Raw genomic sequence first — 27,004 nt, forward strand, 5'->3', positions numbered from 1 at the left:
GAATTCTACATGATATTTAAAGAAGTATATTCCCACTACTCTTTAAACTCATCAAGGAAATTGAAAGGGAAGCAATACTTCCAAATTCATTCCTGGAAGAAAGTATTACTTTGATTCCAAAACCAGGGAAAGTCTCAACCTAAAAAGAGAACTACAGGCCAATCTCCCTAATGAGCATAGATGCAAAAATCCTCAACAAGATACTGGCAAACAGAATACAGAGGGTCATCAAGAAGATCATACATCCTGATCAAGTTGGATTTATCCCAGGGATGCAAGGATAGTTCAACATTCATAAATCAATAAATGTAATACACCATATTAACAGAGTCAAGGACAAAAATCATATGATCATCTCAACAGATGCAGAAAAAGCATTTGACAAAATCCAACACCCATTCGTGAAAAAAACCTACAGAAAATTGGAATAGAAGGTCTTTATTTCAACCTAATTCAGGCTATGTATGAAAAACCAACAGCCAACATCATACTAAATGGTCAAAAACTGAAAACTTTCATGCTAAAATCAGGAACAAGACAAAGATGCTCACTATCACCACTCCTGTTCAACATAGTTCTGGAAACTTTAGCCTCAGCAATTAGAAAAGGGAAAGAAATAAAAGGAATAAAGATAGCAAAGGAAGAAGTTAAACTGTCATTATTTGCCAATGATATACTTCACATAGAAGACCCAAAAAAATTAGCCAAAAGACTTCTAGACTTAATTGACAGATTCAGTAGAGTAGCTGGTTATAAGGTCAACACTCAAAAAACAAATAGCAGACTTCTTATACACAAATAGACTCACTGAGAGAGAAATTTGGGAAACTATTCCTTTTACAATAGCATCCAAAGAAAAAGAAATATCTAGGAATCAACCTCACAAAGGAAGCAAAAGACCTGTACACCGAAAACTACAGCATTCTGAAAAATGAGATTGAGGAGGATATAAGAAAATGGAATGACATCCCTTGTTCCTGGGCAGGAAGAACCAATATAGTGAAAATGGCCATACTTCCAAAACTACTATATAGATTTAATGCAATGCTGATTGAAATTCTAACAATGTACTTCACAGACCTAGAGAAAACAATCGAAAAATTCATTTGGAACAAGAAGAGACCTAGAATAGCAAAACCAATTGTAGGCAACAGGGACATGGCTGGGGGTATCACAATCCCCAACTTGAAACTATACTACAAAGCTACTGTGATAAAAAGAGCTTGGTACTGGCAAAGAAACAGACCCAAGGCTCAGGAGAATAGATTAGAAGATGCAGAAACAACTTCAAACACACTCAGCCACCTCATCTTTGACAAAGGAACCAACCACCCTCACTGGAGGAAAGATAGCCTATTTAATAAATGGTGTTGGAAAAACTGGATTTTAACCTGCCAAAGGTTAAAACTTGAGCCATATTTATCACTACGAACTAAACTAAGATCAAAGTGGATTAAAGATATAAATATTAAGACAGAAACACTAAACTTGCTGGAAGATATGTTAGGTAGAACTCTTGAAGATATTGGCATAGGAAAAGACTTTATGAACAAAACCTCAGCAGCATGGGAACTAGCACAAAGAATCAACAACTTGGATCTCATCTTATTAAAAAGCTTCTGCACTACAAGAGAAAGCACCAACATAGCTAAGAGACAACCTACAATGTAGAAAAAAAATTTTTAGCAGCTATACCTGGAATACTATTTTTTAAAAATTATGTTTATTTAGCATATGTACACAGAAAAGAGAAATCACCCTCTGATCCCACCCAGCAGAAAACATGCACAAACCCAAGGTGTATGTGGAGGGAGGGGCCCCGGCCCCAAGTTAGCAGTTGGGATGGTGCAATCCTGTGAGTCACTAGCCGCAGTCAGAAGTGTTGGGTAGGCTGGAGCCCCCCGCTGCCAGCCCTAAAACAAGCATGCACCATAGCCAAAAGTCTGTTTGATGCCCTCAAAGTAGTACCGCTCCCAGCCCTGCCATGTCTGCTCTTCCTCAGGGGCAGGGATGCCTCGGCCTTCCATGCACAGCTCAGTCTCTCCATTCTTGTCAATGAAGGTAAACGTGATGGTGCGAAGTGCCCCTCTGACCAAGATTTAAACCTCCACTTCATCACAATATGTTTCTCTGGGACCAGATTGGTAAATTCCCCAGAGATGTTGCCATCTACCATGTGAAACTTCCCACCTTTGTCTGCTTCTAACATCGCAGGAGCGTGGGTAAAGGCCTGAACCAGCTCTTGGGTTGTAAACACTCTGTACAGCTCCTCTGGTGAGGTCAAGAAGGTTTCTCTAAGGGTGATCTTACAAGTGGAGATTTTGACACCAACAGGTTTGGCCTGGGTTTTTGAAGGAGCAGACTCAGTCTTGTGCTCCTCAGTTTTCCGTGCTGGCTCCCCTGATGGGTCTACTGACTCTCCATTCATTGTCGGCAAGATCATGCCCTGGGTGAACTCTGTTTTGAGGGTGCTGATGTAAATTCCCACTGCTTCTCTTAGAAGTTTCATCCCTTCTTCCTTCATTAAGGCCACGAGATTTGTGTCAGGCTCATCTTTGGCAAGGCTCACACTAATCTCCACTTCATCCACACTGTTTTCATCAGACAAATTGGGGATCTCCACATGTCCCTTGTACTGTACTCCTGACTTAGAGGTACCTGTCCAGTTTAGTTTGATGCTCCATTCGTAAAAGAAGATGAGTTTGCCTTTTCGATTGTTAATAGATGCCTCTCCATCAAGCTTACTAACTTCTGTCACTTCACACTTGCCTTCTTCATTTTGCACCTGCACTGCCAGGAAAAGTGTTTTCAGCTTTTCCATGGACCAATTTGACGCAACCCTCTCTGTCCAGTGCCAGTTGTTGACGTTGGTGGCGTCTGCCCGCTCTTCCACGATCCAGGAATACAAAGGAATACTATCTAGGATATAGAAAGAACTGAAAAAAATCAGAGCCCCCAATTTAAAGACCCAATTCAAAGACGGGTATCTGAAATGAACAGATATTTCTCAGACAAAGAAGTAAAAGCAGCAAGTAAACATATGAAAAAATGTTCAACGTCACTGGTCATTCGAGAGATGCAGATGAAAACAACACTGAGATTCCACCTCACCCCAGAAAGAATGGCTGCTATGAAGAAATCAACCAATAACAAATGCTGGTGGGGGTGTGGGGAGAAAGGAACCCTTCTCCATTGCTGGTGGGAGTGTCGACTGGTGCAACCACTGTAGAAATCAATATGGAGATACCTCAAAGAAGTAGGACTAGAGGTCCCACTTGACCCAGCTATTTTCCTGCTGGGTATTTTCCCAAAAGAATTAAAATAATCACATCACAGCAATATATGTGCACCCATGTTTATAGTGGCACAGTTCTTAATAGCTAAAGCTTGGAAACAGCCCAAGTGCCAATCAACTGGAAACTGGATAAAGAAGATGTGGGTTTTTTTTTATAAAATGAAGTACTACTCAGGCATAAAGAATGAGAAAGTAAAGACATTTATAGCTAAATGTATGCATATTGAGGCCATACTCTTAAGTGAAATTAATAGGACACACATATGTAAATACCGAATAGTTTCTCTAGTGTGAGAACCTGAAAGTGTAAATAAAGATTAAAATGATTACAATGAATAATTGATAATTTGAAACAGGAAGAAATGGTCTAAAGTGGTAGGGGAAGTGGGAGGGGAAGGGGAAAGCAAAGAAGGGAAAGGAAAAATTATGAGAAAGAAAAAAAAAGGAAACAAAGTTTATGTAAATAGGGAGAGGTAGAGGGGGTGAAGGGCACACAGTTAATGGGGAAAATAATAAAAACCAAGATACATCATGTACAGGTACAAGCACCCAGTGATAAACGTAAATGTATTGTATATCTAAAATGTACCAATAAAAGAATTTAAGCAAAAAAAAAAAAAAAAAAAAAGAAAGAAAATCACGGCAAATATCAAGTCTGTTTTGGAAATGTTCTAAAACCAGACTCTTAACACTGTGAACCATTTAAAACTTAGATTGGTACGTGTTTGAAGAGAGACACATACTCTTTTATTTGGAACATGAAACTCTTTGAGCTGCAATATCACTGCCAGTGAGTTTAATTGCTGAGATTAATAAATCACAGCTGTGAAAGTTAAAAAAAAAGAACCCGCTCAAGTGATACAACATTAATCCTGGAAGTCCCTCATGACCCAGACATCTCCCTTTTGGCCCCACCTCCCAACTCTGCTACTACACAAGGGATCAAGTTTCCAACACATAAACTTTAAAGAACTCATTTAAATCATAGCACAAGATAAGGATTTGTTGATTTAATCTTTAAAAAAATGAACATTTACTTTGATTTTTTTCTACTGTCTTTCTAGATTTTTTCATTTCATTCTGGTCTGATCTTTTTCATTTCCTTTTGCTAATTTGGGCTTAGTTTATTTTTCTTCATCTAATTCTTTTAGGTATAACATTTAATTTATTAATTTCTATTTCTTCATAATTATTCTCTATTTGATCAGACATTTTTATCATGACTTCCTTTACCTCTTGTAAGTATGGTTTCCTTTAGTTCATTTGTTTCTTGTAAATAACTATTTTATATATTTATTTGTTCATTTGATTGTTTACATTACAGGGCTGAGAATCCAACTTAAGCCTTGACACATACTAAGTGAACAGGCTACGAAGGGGCTACTTTCCTTGCTCTTCCTTTATTTTTAAAATAAATTTTTAGTGTATATATTTGAAGTGTATAACATGATGTTTTGGGTTATAGATATATGGCAATTATATGGTTATTATATTGAAGCAAATTAACAAATCTTTCCTTTCTTATCATCTAAGAAATTAAAATCTACTTGTTTAACACAAATACTTAATAAATATGAATTTATTATTATTAAAGAACTCATGCAGTACTTTAGATCTCTGGACTTTTTCATCATACATATTTGCTACTTTCATAGTTTGACCTATATCTCCCCATTTACTCTCTCTCCCCCCACACATGGTAACCACTCTGTTATCATCTATCTCTGAATATATGAACTTAAAAACAATTGCACATATAAGTACAATCATTCAATGTTTTCTGTGTGCCTGGCTTCTTTCATTTAGTCCAATGTCCTCCAGGTCCATTCATGTTGTAGGAAAAAGAGAAATTCTTTAATTCTTTAAATACATTCTTAATGGCCATTTTGTAGTCTTTGATAAACTGACATTTTAAAAATTATTATTTTAGTTTATTAGTACATGTGTGTAGTACATAATATTTACATTCCTTGTGGAAAGTTGGTACATGCACAAAAAAATTCCAATTCCTTTTTTCATCCCCTTTCCCTTTCCTCTCTCCCACCTCCATCCATCCCTTGTTTTTGTTTTGTTGCTGTTGTCTGAATGTTTCCCTTGTTTTCTTAGATTTTTTTCTTTGCGTGTTTCAAAATGGGAGGGAGGCTCCACTTTTTAGATCACACAATATAGCTACTATGAGTACTGGCTCCTTTCCTCCCTCCTGGGTTTGTTATTGTTGCTTGTTTGTTTATTTGTTTAGTGACTGGCTGAATTACTTCAGTGAAGTCTATTTTCCTTTCTTGTGTTAAGACCTGAAATGTTGCTCCTTAGAGGTTCATCTTAGGCTTGCAGTCACCCTGGGATAATAGTGATCTTCATAGGGATCTCTTTGATATCTCTCCTGTTCACACTTGGCACATGATAAGTTCAACAAATTGCAAGCCTACTACTCTATTGTTTTAATTTTTAAAGTTTATTTAAATATGTAAAACTTCTTTCCAGAATAGCCTAACTCCCAGAGAAAAAAAGGTAAGAAGATGCAAAACCCATGGTGGTATTCAATTCTGGAGGAATCAAGACATAAAACAAATACTTAATGATGAATAAGTATGGCCATCTCTGGCAGAGTGACAATTGAATGGTGGTAATAGCTGTGATGGTGCTAGCGGCAAGTAAAATTAGAATTTCAGACAATAAAGTGATAAAATTATTATCAGCAAGTGAATTTATCTAATGTTTCTCTCTTCCTGCTTGTTATGAATAATTAAGTCTTAGAATGCATTGGTCTTTTCTTTTCCTGGAAAGACTGCTCCACTTTATCAGACTCACTCTTGAAGTTTTATGACATGTAACGATCAAGAGTAAAGATAGAGCAGGAGTACAAGATGTGAACAAGAAATACACAGAAGGGAGAGTTACAGGAGATTCTTAGAAATTATGAAAGTAACTGTGATTTGCAAAGCAAGTGGATGAAAGGCAAGTGGACCATTTTAAGGAAGTGCTGCAGTTGTTTTCATATCCTTATTCACAGTTGTACTGGTTTTGTTGTGTATTTGTTCTTGTAGATTCATCTCCCACCATTCTGTGCTCTGTTTTATGTCCTTTCAGGCTGTAAGTACTCAGCTTCTGAGTTCCTAGCTGTGACTTCTGGAGAGATTCAACCCATGAGAGACACTAGCATTAGGTCAAAAAATAGGAAGAAAGATATTGGATATTGATTACACACCCCACAATCAATATGGCTATGCTTTAGGCAGAGACTCTTATCTTTTTAACAAGGGTTACAACTCCTCCAGTTGAAGATCCATTCTACCATAGCTACAGTTCCTACTAAGTTTTGATACAACACCACTCCTTCCTCTTGTTCCTTCAGTCCTAAACATGGTAGCAGCTTCCTTCCATTGTTAGTTCCCAGGCATTTCGCCATCTTTGTTGGTTTCCCTTATCCTGCCTTTGTCTTTGTAAAACTGGACCCTATATTAAGCCATTCTCAATTACACCCCTGGAAAAAGCCATCTTTGTCCTTTTGGGACTGTGATGCAGCAATGTTTAAGAAATACAAATAAAGACATGGCTTCTTTTAAAATTACTATTGATAGCATAGGTTGTTTATGACCAGAATTCAACGCCAGGACTAAACCATGAATAAAAACCTTTTATCTTACAATATAGGGTAATTTTACTCTCTCACATAAAGTTCTATAACTCTAGGAAAGGGGCATGAGAGAGTGAATTATGTTTCTGGCCGGGTTTTGAAGTAACATTGGATAGATTTAGAAAGAAATAGTTTCCATATTTATTGCTCTATCTGTGCACTTCATGATTTTGGATATGCAATTTCATTTCCTAATGGGTCTGACTTGTCTTAATGAAGTCAGTTAATGTTTTCCTTTAATTTTAATAGAAACTAATTTTAGTTTCTTCTTGCTTTCTACATTATAATATACCCTCCATCACCAAAAGAGCTATAGCTGACACACATAGAAGGTGTGGGTGCCAAGAATCCATACTACTAAGTTTAACAATAGTATATAGCTACAGAATATAGTACTTACTGAAAGAGATGCAAGAGCACACAGCAACTTTGTGGGGAATATTTGATTCCAAAGGGACAACTCAGAAGGCTCACTTATCCTTTCAGTCATTTGCTTAACTTCTTCAACTGCTCCTGTTGATTGGTTGTTAGCACAGTAAAGCCAATGAGAAGGCAGTTGAACAAATGGCGTGAGTTGAATCCAGTTTACACCTGTTTTCCCTGACTCTAAATCATCGCCTTTTCCCATCTTTATATACAACACTCTTTTCCCTGGCCCAGTAGGCACACTCATAAGTAGGTGCATGAGAAAATTCATTCTCAAATATTCTACTGAAAGAAAATCCTGGTGTGAATCCTTTGATAATATAATGTCTTATAATTTATCTTCAAGCACATTTAACCTAGAAAATTTCATTATTACATATAACGTGCAGTGCATTTATAACATGTTTGATTTTTCTCAGTGGTTCTAAAGGCACCTGAAGAGTCTAACTAGAAAAATAATTTGCCTTTAATAAACATTTGTATCTTTTCTGAATTAGATTCTTTGTACTCTCTGGGCTTTGGGCTACTATTTCATAGGTTTGTCAAGGAAACTTTTGTGGCTGATCCTAGGCGATGTAAGTAGGGCAGCTTGTTTGTCAGCACTGCTGTTTGAATCCCTCCTATAGTGAAAATATTTTTTTCATGGTCTTTCTCTCCTACATTCTCAGAAAAAAATTGCCCATAATGATTTTTACCTCATTTCAAGACTTCTCTCATGATTCAAGATGAGATCTTCATAAATAGGGGCCACTATCAGCCATTTGGGGTGACGCCAGAAGATTACTTAACACTTCCCGCAAATGAACCTACCCTGACAATCACCCTATCAAAGCCATCTTGTTGAAGGCTCCAGAACAAAGACAAACAAAAGAGCCTTTACAAGTCACTATTTTTTCTTCCTTCTTGTAGTACCATATGAAATGTTCTGGTTTAATCAATCATTTATTTTAACCACCCTTCTTCATGCCTCAAATTGCTATAGAAAAGCCTTTCAGACCCCAGGCGGTAGAAATTGTTTGTCTTTGGCTAATAAAGAAAATAAGTGTCATGCTAAGTCATCCTTTATTTTTGGCTTTTCTAGGCCAACACCTATGTCTGTGTCTTAAGATTTTGTACTCCAAGATGTCAAGAAAAGAGGAGGGCAAATAGAGTGAAAAAGTTCATTTTCTGATCACTTAATCAGGTGCTAGATCCTTGTGCTATGGGCTTTATACATTTCAGTCAATCCTTTCAACCTCAGTAAATAGGTGTTATTGTTGGTTTCATCTGAAAAGAAGACTGAAGCAAAGTTGGTTAAATTCATAAAATACACAATCAAAGGCAGATCTGTGATCTGAACCTTAGTTTAATTGGCTCCTAAATCTGTGTACTTCTTGTCATATCATGATACCTCCCACTTTGTAAGTCACCCATCTCTGACTTTCTATCCATTTTGTCTCTTGTTTTCATGGCTGGCCAATGTCTCTGATAGAAATGTATTAAATTATAAAAGATGTTTGGTTATTAGAGCTCATCTCTCTGCCTCTTGGTAGTGTCAGAGCCCGCAATATTGATCATGCCCAAAACATGCTGTAAGCAGTACAGGGTGCAAAGTGTTAAATCCCTCGATTGGCTTAGCTTAAGGAGCAAGTCTGGCTGAAGCTACGTGACTCACAGAAGTATCTCATGAGCACTGTGGTAGCAATGCAGGTCAATATGGCCTCCTGGATAACAGCCACAGCTGAGAGCAGAGTAATGGCCTATGAAGCTGTGGGGCTGATAGGAGATAAGCTGAGGTAGCTGAGGTCGGAGTAATCGCACCCAAATTCCATTCCCACAATTAGTACCTTCATAGCTTGAAGGACAATGCTCTAATTACAACCATATATTTTGTCTATCTTGCTTCTAATTTGAAAATGCTTTGACTTCTCTTTGAAGCCTTGCCTGCATTAGTTTCCATGGTAATTTCACGTACTGCACATCTATACATGCACCTTTAGCTTGATGGATGAATAATAAAATTCGGTGGAAGAGGCGGGCCAGTGCCTTTTGTCAAAGGAGCATTGGCCATCCCAGTCCACACTTTCTCTTTAACTCTGTCTTAAGTTTTTCTTCAACCTTGTGTCACACACTGGGCAGGTGGGGACTAGAGACTTACTGTAGGAGTCTCTGACAAGTAAGACTTACCTAAGATATGATATGATATACAGGAATCATAATCTTTATTCTACTTCCACAATTTACCTCTACTTGCTTATAGGAATGGATTTATTATCTTAACTTATAATAAGAATGTTTTCATTCTAATGATACTTTTTCACATTCACAGTCTCTCCCACATTCAAAATTCAGCCTGAAGTGGTGTTGGGATTGTTCAGTGGTGCTTCTCCTACTCACCCAATAATCACAATCTGTACTTAAAAGGTAGCAGTAAACTAACTATAGCCATGTGACCAAGGATAGTAAATGCTACCAAATCTCAAGGAACCACATAGGGCTTGGGTCTCACCTGGGGGTTTCTCAACTTTAGCGATGCCATTGTTAACCAATTTGTGCTACTGCTTGGCTGCTCCTTCTATTTTAGGTTTTACTTTGGGGAACTCCACTCAGAGCGACCTTGCTGCTACTTGAAGTTGGATAGGCTCCTTTTGATTGCAAATCTTTTAAAGTAGAGAGATCTCCTGTGGTATCCTGGTTTGGGTGAAGGAGAGAAACCTTGAGAACACCCTGTAAGCAGGGATGGTAGAAGACAGGGTTGATAAGGGATCACTTAATGGCTTCTCCTGGAAATTCTAAACCATCTGCTATATTTTACTTCTTTCACTTTGTATATACCCCTAACGAAGCCTTCCCTGGTTCTTTAATTTTGTCAGCCCTTAAATATCTGGCAGCAATATGTTGTCAAATGTAAAATTGGGGAAGTTTGCTTCATGTGAAAGCCTTAAACTTTCCTAGTGACTAGAAGAGGCTTTCATAACCACGAAGTAAATCAAGCATAATCAAGGCAGAGAATTCTGTTTCCAAAATCTGTGTAAGAAGTACAATAGTCTAGTTACTGGCCAATTAGAATGGCTGCCAGTAACATGTAGGTAGTACAGGAGCGCATTAGCTGAATGTCAGCCATGTTGGGAGTTAACGAGTGTTATTATTTTACTGATAGGAATGTGTGATCAAGAAAGATTGCAGATGTGATTTAGCAGTCATGTAGCTAACCCTTTGCTTTCAGTATTAGTTAGAAACTTGAATTTCCATTTCTTTCAAGGCTCTGACAGGAGCTGTTTTTAGGAAACTTTCATGGCTGTGAGCAGAACCCTTCTCAAAGAAAGATGAAGCTTTTGGCTGCTTCTTCAAGCTCCTTTCTTCCTTATCACTCTCTAGAGTCGCTGTACACTCCCTGGGGGATTCTATGCAAAGTTCTTGGTGCCCCATTCTTTTCTCTGAAGTCCTCAGCTGATGGTTATGGCTGTGCTGCAGGGAAATAATGGCATGCTGATCTAAGTGTCAATGAGGGAGATTTACATATCACTAAATTTGCTCTCTTGCTTTCAAATAGTACTGCTTTCAACTTCAATTTGCATGTGACAGTACTTTGTCACTTTTCCCCATATTTTCTCATGTAATTCAGAGGGGGGATCCTTAGATCCCTGAGAAGAAAACACACACACACACACACTTGAGATGTCTTAGTCTGCACGTCTCCCTTCCTCTGAAACTCAGTCTCTTTTCCCAGCTTCCTATGGTTGGTAACAGGGAATGGCAAGGCAGTGAACTTTACAGGGAAAATCTCTTGTTGACGCTAGAGTTTTCTTGCCTTCCTCCATCTTCAAAGACTTCCTGACTGTTTTCTAAATGTTTGAAGCAAAACAAGGAACAATTTGAGTGAAGAGACAAGAAACCAGGTCTAATTAAGGCAAACATAGGAAGAATGCAAAAGAAAGGAATAGGTGGTAGGAGATGGAAATCTTTCCCTTATTCCTGAAATGTGGACATGGTTAGTAATAATAACAGAGATTTCATGACAGATTTGAGAGCTGTAGAGTTTTGCCTGTCTCTGGACCCAGCACTTTTCACTGTGAGACTTCATCAGATTGCTTTTTTGTATCATTCATAATCTACCCTGTAAACTGTAAGGTCTTGAAGAGTCACATTGTTAATGTGACTCTCCAACCTTGAGTCACTAAAATTGAGCCAAAAAATAAAAACAGGCTGTCTCATTAGTGAAATTTGCTAATACATTTATGCAAATGTTCTGCTTCATAGTCCATTTTAAAAGAAACTAAGAGAAGATGCAGTTCAGGAAAGATTAACCCTATTTTAATGAGGATACAAACAAGGTACCCAATAATGTATTTCAGCACTTTAGTGTATGAACTACCCAGGTTGAGATTTCCCTTAGTGTTTACCTTGGCCCTATATCAGGCCACTGCTACAAGAATGGAATGAATTTTTTTAAAATGAACAAGTGAGCCAAGAGTAAGAAATGTTATGAAAGAAAGGAGACAACAGAGGGTTAAGACTACAATATTAGGAAATTAGTGACTTAGCATTGCTTAATGGGTATTTTCAGTTATCTGTAGGTGTAAAATATATCTTTTTATTGTGTCTTTTCACTGAAAAGCATTTTTAGGAGGGTTAACGAAACATTTTTTTCCTTTACCCTTTCCCACCTCCCTAGTTAATTTAATGCTATAGTTTTAACTACTTAACATTTCTGAGCTGGAGAAACTTCAATCCTTCACTCCCCATGTGCCATACATTGGTCACTGGTATCTTCTGTTTAAACCAGAATGGTCCTTTGTGAATATTCAGATCATTTAAAATATTTTCCTTTTCTTAAGCACTCACCCCAATCCATATATAGGTAAGAAAATTGGATTAATGGCAATTTAATGACAGAGTCAGAATGAGAATTCAGATCTAATTTCCAGTCTTCCCAGTGGCCAGTGTTGTCTACTATGGAGACTCTCAAAGAGTAAGTTTTACTTTTCCCTGTAAAGGGCCTATTTGACACTGGTTGACGTCAGCTAAAGTGCTTCATATTTCGCTGGAGGTTATCATGCCTTCAACGAAGGCTTTAAGAAAGTGGTTTCAAAAACAGCTAGCAATGCTGAAATAAGCATCCAGCAGTGATCTTGACAATGCATATATTCATGACTTTCCCTGAAAGAGTACTGAAAAAAATCAACAGAATATTAAAGTGGATAAGAATAGATACATGGATGTTATTTAGGCAGCAGCATCAATGATGTTAAAAATGAGGAAAATTTTATTACTATTCATTTATATAATATGTATATATATATATTTGTTCTCAACTAATCAAATGGTAACATTAGTAAGTAATAGCTGAGTGATAAAATTCCAGGTGAATTTAATTTTCTTTTTCATTGGCCAAATGCACTATAATGGCAATGAATTATTTTAGTGCCAAGCAAAATATTTTAATTGCTTTGAGACTGGAGATAAACATGTTTCATATGCAGGATTGGGAATCAATGAACCACGCTCCCACCAGTAAATTGTTCTCTCATAAAGTAACTATTCTCAAGTCATCCAAATGAGGCATATTTCTGTATTAGAATTTTAAAGTTATATAATTTTATTCACTATTTTAGCACATATATGGATGTGGTATTAAGCTGTCTTTTTCTCATCACTTGTGTTTAGGTCATATGGTTCAAAGAAGTTAGATCAACTATATACATATTGGTTGTTTTTAGGAACTTCCTGGTTAGATGTATGTTCTTACAAGAATCTACTTAATCATTTTATTTTCCATACATCTATTAAGTTCGCATCATGGATGGAAATGATTTTGCTATGCTTCAGCATTATCTGGTTTTAATGAGTCTCTGGAGCTCTCTAGATGGATTTTACTGCCAAATATGATTCAGTCTAACACTGCAAGTGAAGCAATGAACTTAGGACATTTTGCCTGCCAATAGATTTCTGCTTGGAGTAGCAGCCTACAACTATGGAAGAGTCCTAAATGACAAATTCTTAATATTTTACCACACGAACACTGAGACTAATTCAATGTGGTTTGTTGTTTTTGGTTCATGAAAAAGTATATATTCATCTTCACATAAGTGCTGCAAAAACATCCCATCCTTAACCTTTAGTAAGCTAATTAATTTGATGCGGTCAAGCTCTATTTAGCTCCAACTAAAAAGTATTTGTGCAATATTTGTGTGGACAATGATTGTGGGGGCTAATAATATAGTTTTTGCCTTCCAATTATTTACAAACAGGTTGGAAGAGACAAGAAATGGCCTTCAAAAGTGTCTAATAAATATATACAGAGAAGAAGGGTGAGTGCATTTTCGATGGGAGTGACAGGCACAAAAGGGAGATATTCTTCACACTCTAATCACATAAAAGAAGAAGGGAATCAGTTATATTTTTGCAGTGGCCCATGTCTGAAGTGATAAGGACCTGGATCAGGGTACTGGATATACCAAAACTGAAACATAAGAGTACCAGGACATTATAGTGGAGGAACACACAGCAAACTTACTGCTTATGTGATCATGGGGAGAGGGATTTGAAGGTATATGATTTTAGCGTTCTATCCTAGATGACGTGAGGGAGAAAAGGCTTCTTTTTCAAATATAAGGTCTTAGTCACTTTCTCTTCACTGGAACAAAATACCTAACCCTTACAAATTAAGGAAGGAGAGATTTATTTTGGCTCATGTTTCAGTCCATATTTGGCTGGCTCCATCACAAGAAGGCATGGCAGAAAGGCATGACAGAGGAGAGATGCTCAGAGCATGGTGCACAGGAAGCAGAGAGAGTGGGAAAGGAGGAGCAGGGAGAGGAGATATAGCTTTCCAGGTCACTCACCATGACCTGCTTCTTCTGACCAGACCCCACCTCCTAACAGCAAGTCAGCTATAAACCATAATCTAGTCACTGTCCATAATGTAGTCACTGTCCATAATGTAGTCACTGTCCTGCCTATGAGTTCATGAGCTCTTGGATTCATTAGATGTAAACCATAAAATAAGGAATTTAGGAAACACTTCTATTATGAGGGAGAGTTATGAGATTAATTATGTTGACTTGTATCATCTTGGTAGAAAAAGAGTATTTGGTCAAAATGGTGAAACTTGATTTCTACATAGCAATTTACAAAATTTTTCCTAACATCCTACACATAACATGAATAAATTGGAACCAGACAATTGTGCCTATATATGTCTGGCTAAGTGATCTTTGTCCTAATTACTAGATCAATATTAACTCGTCTCTTTTGAGTCTCTATCATCTGCCTTGACATATCAGTTATTTATATAAATGAATTGTGAGAGAGCATAACTGACATGCTTATCCAACCATTAGTATAGGGACACCTTGTTTTATTGCACTTCACAGCCATTGCAATTTTTACAAATCGAGGGTCTGTGGTAACTCTACATTGTACAAGTTTACCAGTGCCATGTATCCAACAACATGTGCTCATTTCATGTTTTTATGTCAAATTTTTGCAATTCTCGTAACACTTTAAACTTTTTCATTACTGTCATATCTATTATGGTGATATGTGATCAGTGATCTTTGATGTTATTATTGTATTATTTTAACCATTTTCAAGCACTCCAAACCACATTCGTGTAAGTTGGTAAGCTTAATTCTATATGTTCCAGCTGCTGCACTGAACAAGTGTGGCCATTCCACCATCTTTCTCCCTATCCTCAGGCTTTCCTATTCCCTGAGATACAACATTATTAAACAATAGTAACAATATTAAAATTAGGTCAATTAATAAATAATTTTACAATTTTCTCTAAGTGTTCAAGTGAAAGGAGAATTCACATTACTCTTTCCCTTCCTTCCTTCCTTCCTTCCTTCCTCCCTCCCTCCCTGATTGATAAGTTGCTAAGCTGTCCAGGCTGAGCTTAAACTTGGGATCCTCTAGCTTCCAGATGAGGAAGACATCTGAAAATCTGAGATAGGCTACAAATTAGGTTTCTGGCACCCAGTTTTGAGTAAAGAGTTGGTGTCTTCGGGGGAAACTGTGGCAGAGCTTCTATTCTTTGTAGTTCCAAATCGTAGATGCTGAGTAGTGGACAGGGTTGTTAGTGTAATTTCTGTGAGAGTGGCCCCATGATTTAGTTGGGAATTTCATTTTACTGGCTGTGTAAAGCTCCTTTCCTCTCAGGCATTCTGTAAGTTACCTAGCAACCTATGATATATCCATTGGTGTTATCTAGCTATAGTAGAGCCTAGTACCTATGACTAAGATCTCTGAGTTATACAGTTGTAGGTCTCTTGAGGGGGACAGAAGCATCCAGAAGAAAGGATTAGGAATTGCTTGGACGAGACAGATTTTGAGTTTCCTTCTGAATACTTTTGGCTGTATGAGCATACAAAGAAAGTATTCAGTTACCTCATCAAAATTATTTTCATTTTCATGTGAGTGACAGATTAACTTAACAATCTATTGAGGCATAAAAAATAGCTATTTACTCTCTATACCTCTTACTGTGAAATTAGAGATAAGTCTTCTCTGAAAGAGTGCTTTCTACTGCCTTTTACATGTTCTGAAGAGCATCCTACTCACTTCCTCCCTCTCATCCCAGTTTCAAATAGATGAAGTTAACACTCAGGCGAATGTTTGATGTCTTGAATTACTCATTTCTACAAACTAAAGAAGAAATAAAAACGCAAATGTTACAATATATTTGAACTCATCTGACTCAAATCAATAGTATAAGACCACATAAATACATCGACAGCTGCTCCTCAAGTTTCACTAGGTTTATGTCCTGACAGGCCCATCCTAAATTGAAAACATCTTCAGTCAAAAATGCATTTTATTCATGTATGCTTCTGAACATCCTAGCTTAGTAATACAGTTCAGTGTAGGGCTGGTGATTTGGCTCAGTGGTTCCACCGCCTGCCTCGCAAGTGCAAGGTCCCAAGTTTGATCCCCAGTACCAAAAAAAGAAAAAAAAAAACAGTTCAGTGTAGAGCATCAGTTGCTTTCCCTCACAATCACATGATTTGCTGGGAGATGTGGCTCAGTGCTGCTGCTACCCAGCGTTATGAGAGATGGTTGTGTCACACATTGTTGGCCCAGGAAAACATCAAAATTCAAAATATTTCAATGAATGTGCATTGCTTTCACATCATTGTAAAACTGAAAAGTTGTAAGTTGAACCACAGTAAGTCAGGGACCTTCTGTAACTAATACTCTCTCTCCACTGAGGATTTTATATTTCTAAAACAGTTCTCTCCCCCCCCCCCAACTCCTTAAAAGCCCCTTTGCAAATGTCACTTCTCAGGAAAATTTTTTTGGACACCCCAAACTCATTTCTCTCTCCAGCAGCCTTATTTGCTACTCTTGGTTGCTAGAATCCTCTTCCTTTAGGCATACTCATAGGCAAGGATGACTCCCTCCCTTCGTTCTGGTATCAGATTAGATGCTACTTCTTAGAAAACCTTGGCTTTCTCTCCATCATCTTATTCTTTTAAATTTCATTTATCACTATCTGAAATATTATTAGAACCTAAAATCACTCTATTTGTGTGTTTTAATATCTAGTGTCTGTCTGTTTCTCCCACTAGAAGATGAATTCCATGAGGGTAGGGACCTTTTCACTGCTTTATCTCCACAGTAGAGCTTGACCTATAGTTGAAATTGATAATTATGTGTTAAAAGAAAAATAAATACATAAATTATCTCAATGGCATGGGATATTTTCCTGTTCTGAATCCCTAAATAGAGCTAACATTTCTTTTATGATAGTACTATTATTCTGATTTGCCTTACTGTCATTTTTTTTTTCCTGATACAAAGAATTGAAGTCTTCAGGCCATTTTTCCTTTTTTATTTTGAGACATGGTCCTGCTAATTGCTGAGTTGCCCAGGATGGGCTCATATTTTCAGTCCTCCTCCCTCAGCCTCCTAGAGTGCTGAGATCACAGGTGTGCACCACTATGCTGGCTCCTTATGGTCATTTTTATGTTTGTGTTATCCAACACATAAATGAGAGCAAGTTCTGTCTGACTTGTTTTTTATTTTTTTGCAATCCATACAACAAGGACTCAATATATACATTTGTCAGTCGGATTTGGTCAATCATCCTCAACAAATTCTTTATCATATCTGTATACAGATAGACAAGAACAGCCTCTTAATTGCGAGGCTGTGTGTGCAGCTCTCTTTAGTTTACACAGCTTCAAACAAAAGAAAATCAAATATTATCAGAAGCACTGATCACATAAAGAGTAAACAAATAAAACTATCATATTAACAGCAGTTATCCAAGGTGGTAGCAATGGTTAATTTTTCGTGTCAACTCAATGTATGTTGTTGGATAAGATTAACATTGAAATTGGGTAACTTGGTGGAAAGCAGATTGCCCTCCATGTTGTAGGTGATCTTTATCCCATCAGTTGAGGGCCTGAACAGATAAAAAGTACTGGCCTTCATGAGCAGGAGAAAATTCACCAATAGTCTGCTTGTGGACTGGGACTCTATTATGGGCTCCCCTGGGTCTCCAGCCTGCTGATCCACACTGTAAATTTGGAATTTCCTGGCTCTGTAATTGCATGATCAAAGTCCTTGTAATACCATTGTAACTGTAAGTTCATTCTTTTTGCTTAGAATTTCTTCTTTTCTTTTTAAAATGAGAATCACCTTGGAGGAATAAATAAATACTTGAAGCCTTACTAAACATTTATACTTCTGCAAATGACTTCCCAATTTTTCCCTTAGAGTTGGTTTTAATAAGAAAAAGGATGGAGAAAGAACCTCTATGTCTTAGGAAGATCTGTTAAATGAAGTTTGATGAAATATTTGCTGTAACTTTCTTTAATCTACAAAAGAAGTTTAAGATACGTTATGCTTTATATCCAAAGTGCTTGAAACAATTTAATCATTTGTACCTAGTCACTGCTAATACTTAGACTAGTTGGTCAAACCATTACTGTTATTACTCCCCAGAACGATACAAACTATATACCACCATGAATGTCTAAGACCATCCAGGAGGAAGCCTTAGATCACTAGTGATTGAGCATTTGTCAGGCTTTAATAGCACATTAGGCTGGCTAGGATGCAGTAGAGACACATGCTATGCTTGCACATGAACCTATTTGAAAGGAAAATAATTTCCCAAATCATAATTATAATTTTCAAAATATAGAAGGCTATGAACTTCTTAGTTACTGTTATTTAGGTTTATCATTGAATTAATGTGTTGGCCTTAAGGCTGTTCACATTTTTAAAAAGAGATGGAAAATCCAAGTCAATGAAAAACAGTGAGGAGTATTTGGACAAAAATAGTTCTTGGCAGAAGACTATACTTTCGGTTTCTTACCTTATACCATTAGTGGTGTCTGTGTTATACAAAGCCATTTCTTCGTATCAACCTAATTTCTTTCTTTGGAACTACAATTTCAGAACATTATAAAGATGCAATATACGAAATTATTTTATCTGATGTCTTTTGTGCAGTTAATGGCTCTTGGATAGAAACATGTTTAAGGTATCTGAGTAATCTTTTATAGCCTGATCCATGGTAAAAACTTATATTCATACGTCTCTTCTTTACAGGTAGGTTAATATGGAATAAAGAAACAGTTTTATGATTATTACACCATAAAAGATTCCTGAATTGTGACTTGCAAAAATGTATTGCATCTTTTGTCACGGAGAAATTCTGATTGGAGACAGATACTTTAACTTTTTTAAAGTGCTTAAAATCAGTATCATTCCCCCCTAGTGCTCTTTCACATGGGAACATTTTCATGAATATGTTTGTAAATGAAGCAGTCATATAGAGTTACAATTTTTGAGTCATTTCTTCACCATATTTCAACATTTTTATTATAGCTAAGATCATTTGTTGTATTTGATAGAAATATACATTATTCTGAGTGTACATATCCTATCTAATCACATTTGTGGGTCAGTAAGAATAAAATTAAGGGTTGATTGTTCTCTAATGTAATTTTTCTTTAAAAAATTTATGTAATTAATTGCAATGTGACCGAGTCTGAAAAGGAATCTAAAATCTTTCAAATTCAGTCAGTATCATTTTTTCTTTTGAGTTTCAATATTTGATAAAAAATGCAGACTCTCAAATGCTAAAGTGAGCAGCACCAGGTCCACATATAATGTGAATTTTCAGAGTTCAAAGGTTATAATTACAAATAAATATACAGAAAAATTGGCCACCAGAGATTTTCCATTTCCTTTTAAGTATCCCACTACCAGAATACAGACGCTAAATTTGGATTAGCTGACCTATATTTTAATGCCAGATTTGTCACTTACTAGCTGAGTGACCCTGAGTATCTTAGCACATTTTCTGTTGCTATAACAGAATACTTGAGGATTATAAAGAAAGAAGTTTATTTTGGCTAATGCATCTAGAAGTCCAAGAACATGTATCTAGCTTCTGTTCAGCTTCTAGCAAAAGCCTCAGTGAAATACAGAAAAACAAGAAGGTGCATGATGAGATCACATGGCAAGAGAGGAAATAAGAGGTACCAGGCTATCTTTACTACAGCCCACTCTCAAGATTACTAACTCACTCTCACAAGACTTGCATTCATCCCTTCATTACAATGAAGTCTCCATGATCCAGTTGCCTTTCCACATTACTACATTGAGGAATTAGGCCTGAGTAGGAATTTTGGTAGAGAAAACTGCAAGTAACTTGAACACTGAAACTCAATTTCTCATCCATGGATAGAGAGATGCCTATTTTCCAAGAAAAATAATAGAATGATTTGCTCATTCCATGTTGTGTACATATGTTGAAATATTACATTAGTCCTTAAGCATTTGGAATCAATTAAAGATATAAGTAAGATTTTAAAGAGTTAGTGATTGTTACAAAGTGCTTGATATATACAAATTAATAAATGACAGCTACTTAGTTTGCTTTAACATTTGACAATCAAATGATGTAATTTTGATATAAAAATAAAAGGAAGGAGACTATATGATTATCTCAATAAATGTAGTAAAACAATTTGGCAAAACTCAACATTCCCACATGCCAAACTTTCTCAGCAAACTATGAATCTAAGAGAATTTCCTAATCAGATAAATGGCATCTACTATAAACTTTCCCTGAATGTGCTAAATTTTCTACAAAGATGGCAACTAATAACTCCTCGCAACCATTTCAGTATCTGCCACTCTTCATAGAAAATGACAGGGCATATTTTCTCTCCTCATTAATTTAAGGTGGTACTATGGCTACTGTTGACCAACAGACTGTGGAAGATATGTCCTGGTGGGACTCCTGGCACTATGCCTTAAAGCCCTTATAGTATTCATTTTGCCTCATTCAATAAGGCAAATGAAATGAATAAAAGTAATTGACCAAAATAATAATAATAATGGTTTATTTGCAGAACAGATCACATAATTTTTATGCAAAAATATGAATAAATCTATAAAAATCACTGCAGCTAATAAGTAAATTCAGTAACTTCAAATAACACATTTTAATCTAAAAAGAACAACTATATTCCTATATAATATCAGAAAACACTGGAAAATAAAATGTAAATATAATACAATTAGTAATAGTATAAAAATAATTAGGATTGAATTTTTTTAAAAGATAGACAAGATTTCTATACTGGAAAATACAAAATATTGCTGAGATAAAGAAGTCCTAAATAAATAGATTCAAAGATTTAAAATTTTAAAGATATTAATCTTCTCTCCAAATTCATCTTGGATTCAATACAATTCCAGTGAAAAATCCCATTTTAAGAAACTTTTTGGAGAATTAATGAGCTAATTATAAAATTATTATGGAAATGTAGACTATTTAGAAGATACAGTTTTGAGAAAGAATAACAAAGTTTCAGAACTTAAAGGGTCTAATTTCAATCCTTATTGTAAAGCTATAGTAATCAAAGCAGAATATGCTAATTTGTAGGCACACAGAGAGACACATAGAATTTAATACAAAGGATAGAAATAAATGTAAACATATGAAACAAATCTTAGGCAAACATAACAAGTATTTGGATGAGAAAATTACATGTTTCCAAGTTGCAATGGTAGCAGCATTTGGAAAATGTAAAAAGAAAAACTGAAAGTTGATCCCTACTGGATAATTTAAAAATTAATTTATTATTGATCATAGATTGAAATGTAAAAATTAAAACTGCACAGTTTTTAGAAAAACACAGAGGATAATATATTTTCAATCTCATAGTAAGTGAAAATTCACTAGACCAGACACTTAAAGCACTTGCCATATGTGATGGTTAATCAAATGTGTCAAATTTACTGGGCAACATGTTATCTAAATAATTGGTTAATATTATTTCTGAGTGTGTCTATGTTATGGTCTCTATCTAAATGTCCACCCAAAGCCTCATGCAGTCATAGGTGGGGCTTTTTAGAGGTGGTTAGATCTAGAGTGTGTGATTCTGGGATCAAAGGTGTGTGATTACTAAATTAGTCTACTGATTGGTTTGGCATAGTTCTGGCTGTGGATAATGGGAAGGCCCACCCTGAGTGTGAAAGCCCACCCTCAGTGTGAGTGCTATCTGCTCTAAGCCTGGATAGACTATCAGGGACAGAAAGTGGGCTACTATTGTCACTCGGTGCTTGTCATTTGCTGCTTGCTGCTTTTGCTGCCTCCTGCCTCTTGCCTTTTGCCTGCCATGTATTGTTTCTCCTCTGCGATGTTCTACTGCCATGCCAGCCTGCCTTGGAGCCAACCAATTATGAAACTGCTAGCTACAATAAACCTTTCCTCCTTAAAATGAGTGCAGAGGAAGATCGGATTCTTTTTCTCTCTTCTCTCTGCCAGACTAGTTCAGCTGAGACAGTAGTCTTTTGTTCTTGGAAAATGACCAGTACTCCTGATTCTCAGACCTTCAGAATTCAGAATGGACTTCACACCACTGGCTTTGCTTTGTCTCCAACTGAAGACTATAGGTTGCAGAACTTTTCAGCCTCAAAAACATGTGAGCTATCTTCCCCCTGAGTGTGAACTAAAAATAAATGGAGGGAAAATCACTTTTAGCAGTATAATAGTAATTATTGTCTCCCAGTACTGAAATCATAAGTATTCTTTATGTACTTATTGTATCGTTCTACACATGCTTATCACATTAAAAAGTGAAGAAAGTTATCCACTCCATGTAGAGGTAACTTCCATCCTCCATCATAAAGAAACTTATTTCATCAAAGCCCCACTGCGAATGGGACTGTGGGGAAATATCAATGAGTGCTCCCTTTCCCCCACAAAGAGTACTGAACCTACGGATGCTCTACAACTGAGCTACACCCCCAGACTTGTTTTTTTTTTTCCTTCTTCATTTGTTAGACAGTCTCACTATGCATGATGTGATCAAAAGATATGGTGAATGCTTAAATTTTTGAACACTGTTGAGCGTCTATAGTTTTTCTGCTATGGCTGACTTGATGGTCTGAATCAAATTAAAACATTTACCTTTCTTGCTCATTTTGACTTTGGGGAAGAGTGAGAAGTCAAATAGTGCCACATTCAGTGGATAAGGTGGATGAGGACACATATTAATGTTGTTATGAGTCTGCCTTTCCACTGGGTTGCACTCAGCAGTAGCATTCACTATGTTTGATTATACCTTGAAAAAACATGAGAGGACTTACAGAACTTTCTTCGGAAAGTGGCAAGGCTGATGGGATAAGTGTGTTTGAAGCGATGAGGAGAATGATTAATGACAATTGTGACTTTTCCTATAGTAAAATTTAAACTTTCATCCTGTTTTTGATCACCCCTTGTAAATTTCTCAGACTGGCCTTGAATTTGGATCCTCCTGCCTTGGCCACTTGAGCAGCTGGGATACAGGCATGCACTGCAACACCCAGTGCAATCAATGCTTTTAACAGTAAGGTATAATGGTTTTTTCAGGTCCCGAATTACAGTGTAATTGTATTTGCATTTAGTATGACTACCTAGCTGACTAATATAGGGCAAATCAATTTATCCTTTTGGGTCTTGGTTTCTTTATTTGTAAAATCAAGAGATACATTGCTAATACTTAATATATGTTTCCAAATAAACATTTCATGAATTATTGAGCAAAAAAGTTACACAGGAGGACATGCGCCTGGGGCACCAGGCTGTGGTAAGGTACAAAAGGCAAATCCTCATCTAGAGATGACTTGTAGTGAAGGAGAGAACAAAATCATTGCGCTGTCATTTGATACCACTTTCTTCATATGGACTGCTGAAGAGATGAGGTAATAAAAGTTAACTTCTATCACCTGTCTCCTTCAGTTTCCATCATCCCTGCTTGGATTTTCAGGAAATTTTATTTGCATACTAACCAGGCCCATCCCTTTTGTGCAATTGTTTGGGGGTTGCAGTTCTGCACAGAAACTGAATTAGTCATGTTATTTTAAGGTATGAGTTCCATGTTGTTTCTGTTGTCTGATTCTTATACATACAAATGCAGAGACTTACAAGAAAAAAGCAAACCACAGGTTCTCAAGAATAAAAATATTAAGTGAAGAACAATGGTAAGCATAGCATCACCTGCTATGTGATTTCCCTTCTTTAATTGAATTCTTCTAATTTCTCTGAGGAAGAAGAAAGTAGTAAAAGTAAGGGCACATGCTAAGTATGAGGAGTCCAAGCTTTTTATTGACCACGATCTTGTGTCATATTTCTTCTAGACTATTTGCATTCATATTTACATCCAATTGTGTTTTCTGTATAGCTGGTCATTTATTTTTAAAGAATACTAGTACTGTGTATCTTCTAAGTATAATTCATAAAACTTAATTGCATGTTATTTAATCAATTGCATGATCCCAATTATTAATATCTTCACAGCCTTTGTCTTCAGACAATCTGTCTCTAATTCACCAAAAATATGCTAAGACCCAGAGCATTAGGCTAGCGCTTGAGAGTCCATAACCAAGGTTAATATGATTCCCATCTTTGAAAAACTCACAGCTTAAATTAAGAGGTGGCTCTTTGAAGATATTTGGGAGAAAATTCTTTTAGCTACCCATCATATAACATTTTAAAAAGTTTGCACATGAACTGTGGAATACTGCTTACAAACTTTAGCACATATTTGAAAATCCCTTTTTTCGGTGTGTACACATTAGCTAAGAGTAGAAACTATTAACATTCAGGTATACAGTGGCATAGCAAATTGGAAAGTAGGGAAAGTGGCTTAAAATGTTCATCTCAAAACATATCCATTTGGAGAATCAAGACAGATCCAGTTGAGTGTGAAAATCAAATCAGTTCGAACTTATTCCATTAAAATAAATCACATTCATGTAGCTAGGAATAGCCATACATTTTAAACCAATATTAACAAAAACTCTCAATGGAATTCTGAGATGGAAAAAAATTTAGTGAAGTTTATGGTGTGAAATGATATTTGCATTTCAGGTTTTCAAAACCTCAGTCAAATCAATACAGAAAGCTAGCTCCCAGCTATATCAAGGGAAAGAATGACTGAGGGAAAATGTGATAAAGGCAGAACCATCTGTGGCAATTTAATCATAATTTCAAGCTTATACTAAAACCACACTTAATAAGAAATTGGGAGCTAAAGGGAAGATAATTTCAAAGAGATCTAAATAGTGAAGAAAATAACTGTGTGTATAGGTGCAATTATCTGGTGATGTGATTTTAATTCCCTTGGAACAGGATATCATCTTTCAAATTGGAGGACTTAAGAGAAAACAAAATGCCTTAAAGCCTTTATTTGTTATTTTGGGGAATTAAACAACAATATCATTTTTATCTCTATTTGACATCTTAGTTGCATAAGATAAAAACAGAGACCCAGTTGAAAGAACAAGGAAGTTCTATACAACTTATCTAAGCTATATCAAATCATTGCTTTATCAGAGAAAATGATGGTGTTCTCTCAGTTTGGGAAGTCTGGCACTATTTAGTCAAGTACCTTTCCCTAAGTAGGACAGACACAATATTCAGAAGCCTGTAAAGAGAATAGCCAGAGAACCTAGACACTCATCAGAATTATGACCCTGTCCTATTTATGGAAGAAGACAAAAGCAAACATAATATAAAAGGCCTGGCAATTCAGCAAATTATCTTTTCTATTGCCAGTTGAGAAGAACTGAGGAACAACTCTAGGAATGGGAAATGAGATAGAATCTTTCCCTAGTTCACTAAGGAATTAATAAAAATAATTTCCTTGGGTGAAAATCTCACCCCATGTTTAATATCGATAATAATACTGAGGTCAGAATGCTTAACATGAACTCTGTTAATTTAATCACTCTGTAAGTGATAAATACAATAAAATCCAAATTAATATTCTGATCTGGCTAGTGTTATTTCTTGGGAAACCTTTTGAACTTTATTGCTGTTCAGTTATTCTTGTTAATATTTTACTAAGCCCCAGGAGAATAGTTTTTGATTATTTTTAAGTCAGTGACAATACTTTAGGGAAGTAGTTAGACTAAATCCTCTCTACATAGCCAAAATTTTTGATAATACTTTGTAGGCCAGTTTTAAAAGAATACAACTGAAAAATGCTCGACTTTGGGAGATGACTATTTAATTTTACAAAGGAGAAAATGGTGCATGTGTTCATGTTGCACATCATATTTTTAGTGTCTTACCTAAAGTACAAGTGGCAGGAAAGTGTTAGAGCTTCAGGTTGAGAATCCACAGATAGTTACAATGTCATAATTGTAAAAATGGTGTGTGTTATAATTGTAGAGAACTTAAGATGCTCTTTATATCCTGTAGAAGCTGTTTGAAAGTTCTAGCATGAAAGGGCAACATCTTGTGTCCCTAGGACCAAATGGCAAGCTTTACTATGTAGGAAGGTCAGCTATGTCAAGTGCATGTTTGAATAGTGAGAAAGAAAGGGAATTCATCCACCAGGCAGACCAAATGTCCATCTCTTACTTCTTGGGGTGAAAGTGTTGCAACATGACTCTCCCATTCCCTTAGATATGGTTTCTTCACTTCCGTGTTAGAGGAATGAGGGGATGGTTAGTTCTCAGGAGTATATAGTTCTTTGCTAAATCCTTGTTCCCTCTGTAATTCAAATTGCCCTAAAAATAGCTTCTGATTCTTAAGAGAGATTGAGGTAAAACAATTATCAAAATAAAAGCAGAGAGCAAAAATGCATGGGATCAGTAACTAAATTGACCAAATATGAGTTGGCTTGATACTTAAAATGTATAGTCTGATACACAATAGGAGGTTCAACTCCCCAGACTCATCTTTCAACTGAAATCCTTTCAACATGGGAATCCCTCAGTCAATAAAATATGGTAAAGGTCCATGAGCAATGTACACTGAAGGCCACACCATTAGTAGATTCGAATTAAAGTCCAGAATAAGTGATGCCTCTCAGTGTCTGGGCTTCACCTAAGTCTCAACCACATAACAAAATTCTCAAATTAATGAAATTTCTCAGTAGCATCACCACTTTTCAGTGATTTAAATCTCCAACATTAAATTAGCCAATTGAAGGATTTCTCTGTACATAACAGAACTGTGCCACTCATTTCCATAGTAGCACCAGGGGAATTTCATAGATTTCATGTGGTAGATTTGATTTATCTGAGGAAATATATTATGAAACTGCACTGTTTCTTTTTCAGTAAAAAGGACAACAACAGTATTTACCTCATAAGTCTATGGCATTAAATAAGTTATCATAAATACAATGTTTAGAACAGTGCCT

The 27,004-nt window shown here is 36.3% G+C and overlaps 1 pseudogene; it reads right to left on the bottom strand.

Annotated features, from left to right (window-relative positions):
* Nucleotides 1-1,898: 1,898 nt before the first annotated feature.
* LOC101712328 (activator of 90 kDa heat shock protein ATPase homolog 1 pseudogene) lies at nt 1,899-2,889 on the bottom strand (annotated as a pseudogene).
* Nucleotides 2,890-27,004: the final 24,115 nt, after the last annotated feature.

This window comes from Heterocephalus glaber, unplaced genomic scaffold (assembly GCF_053883595.1).
Source record: "Heterocephalus glaber isolate CG9 unplaced genomic scaffold, H.glaber_assembly_v1.0 deba00001764, whole genome shotgun sequence".
NCBI lineage: Eukaryota > Metazoa > Chordata > Mammalia > Rodentia > Bathyergidae > Heterocephalus > Heterocephalus glaber.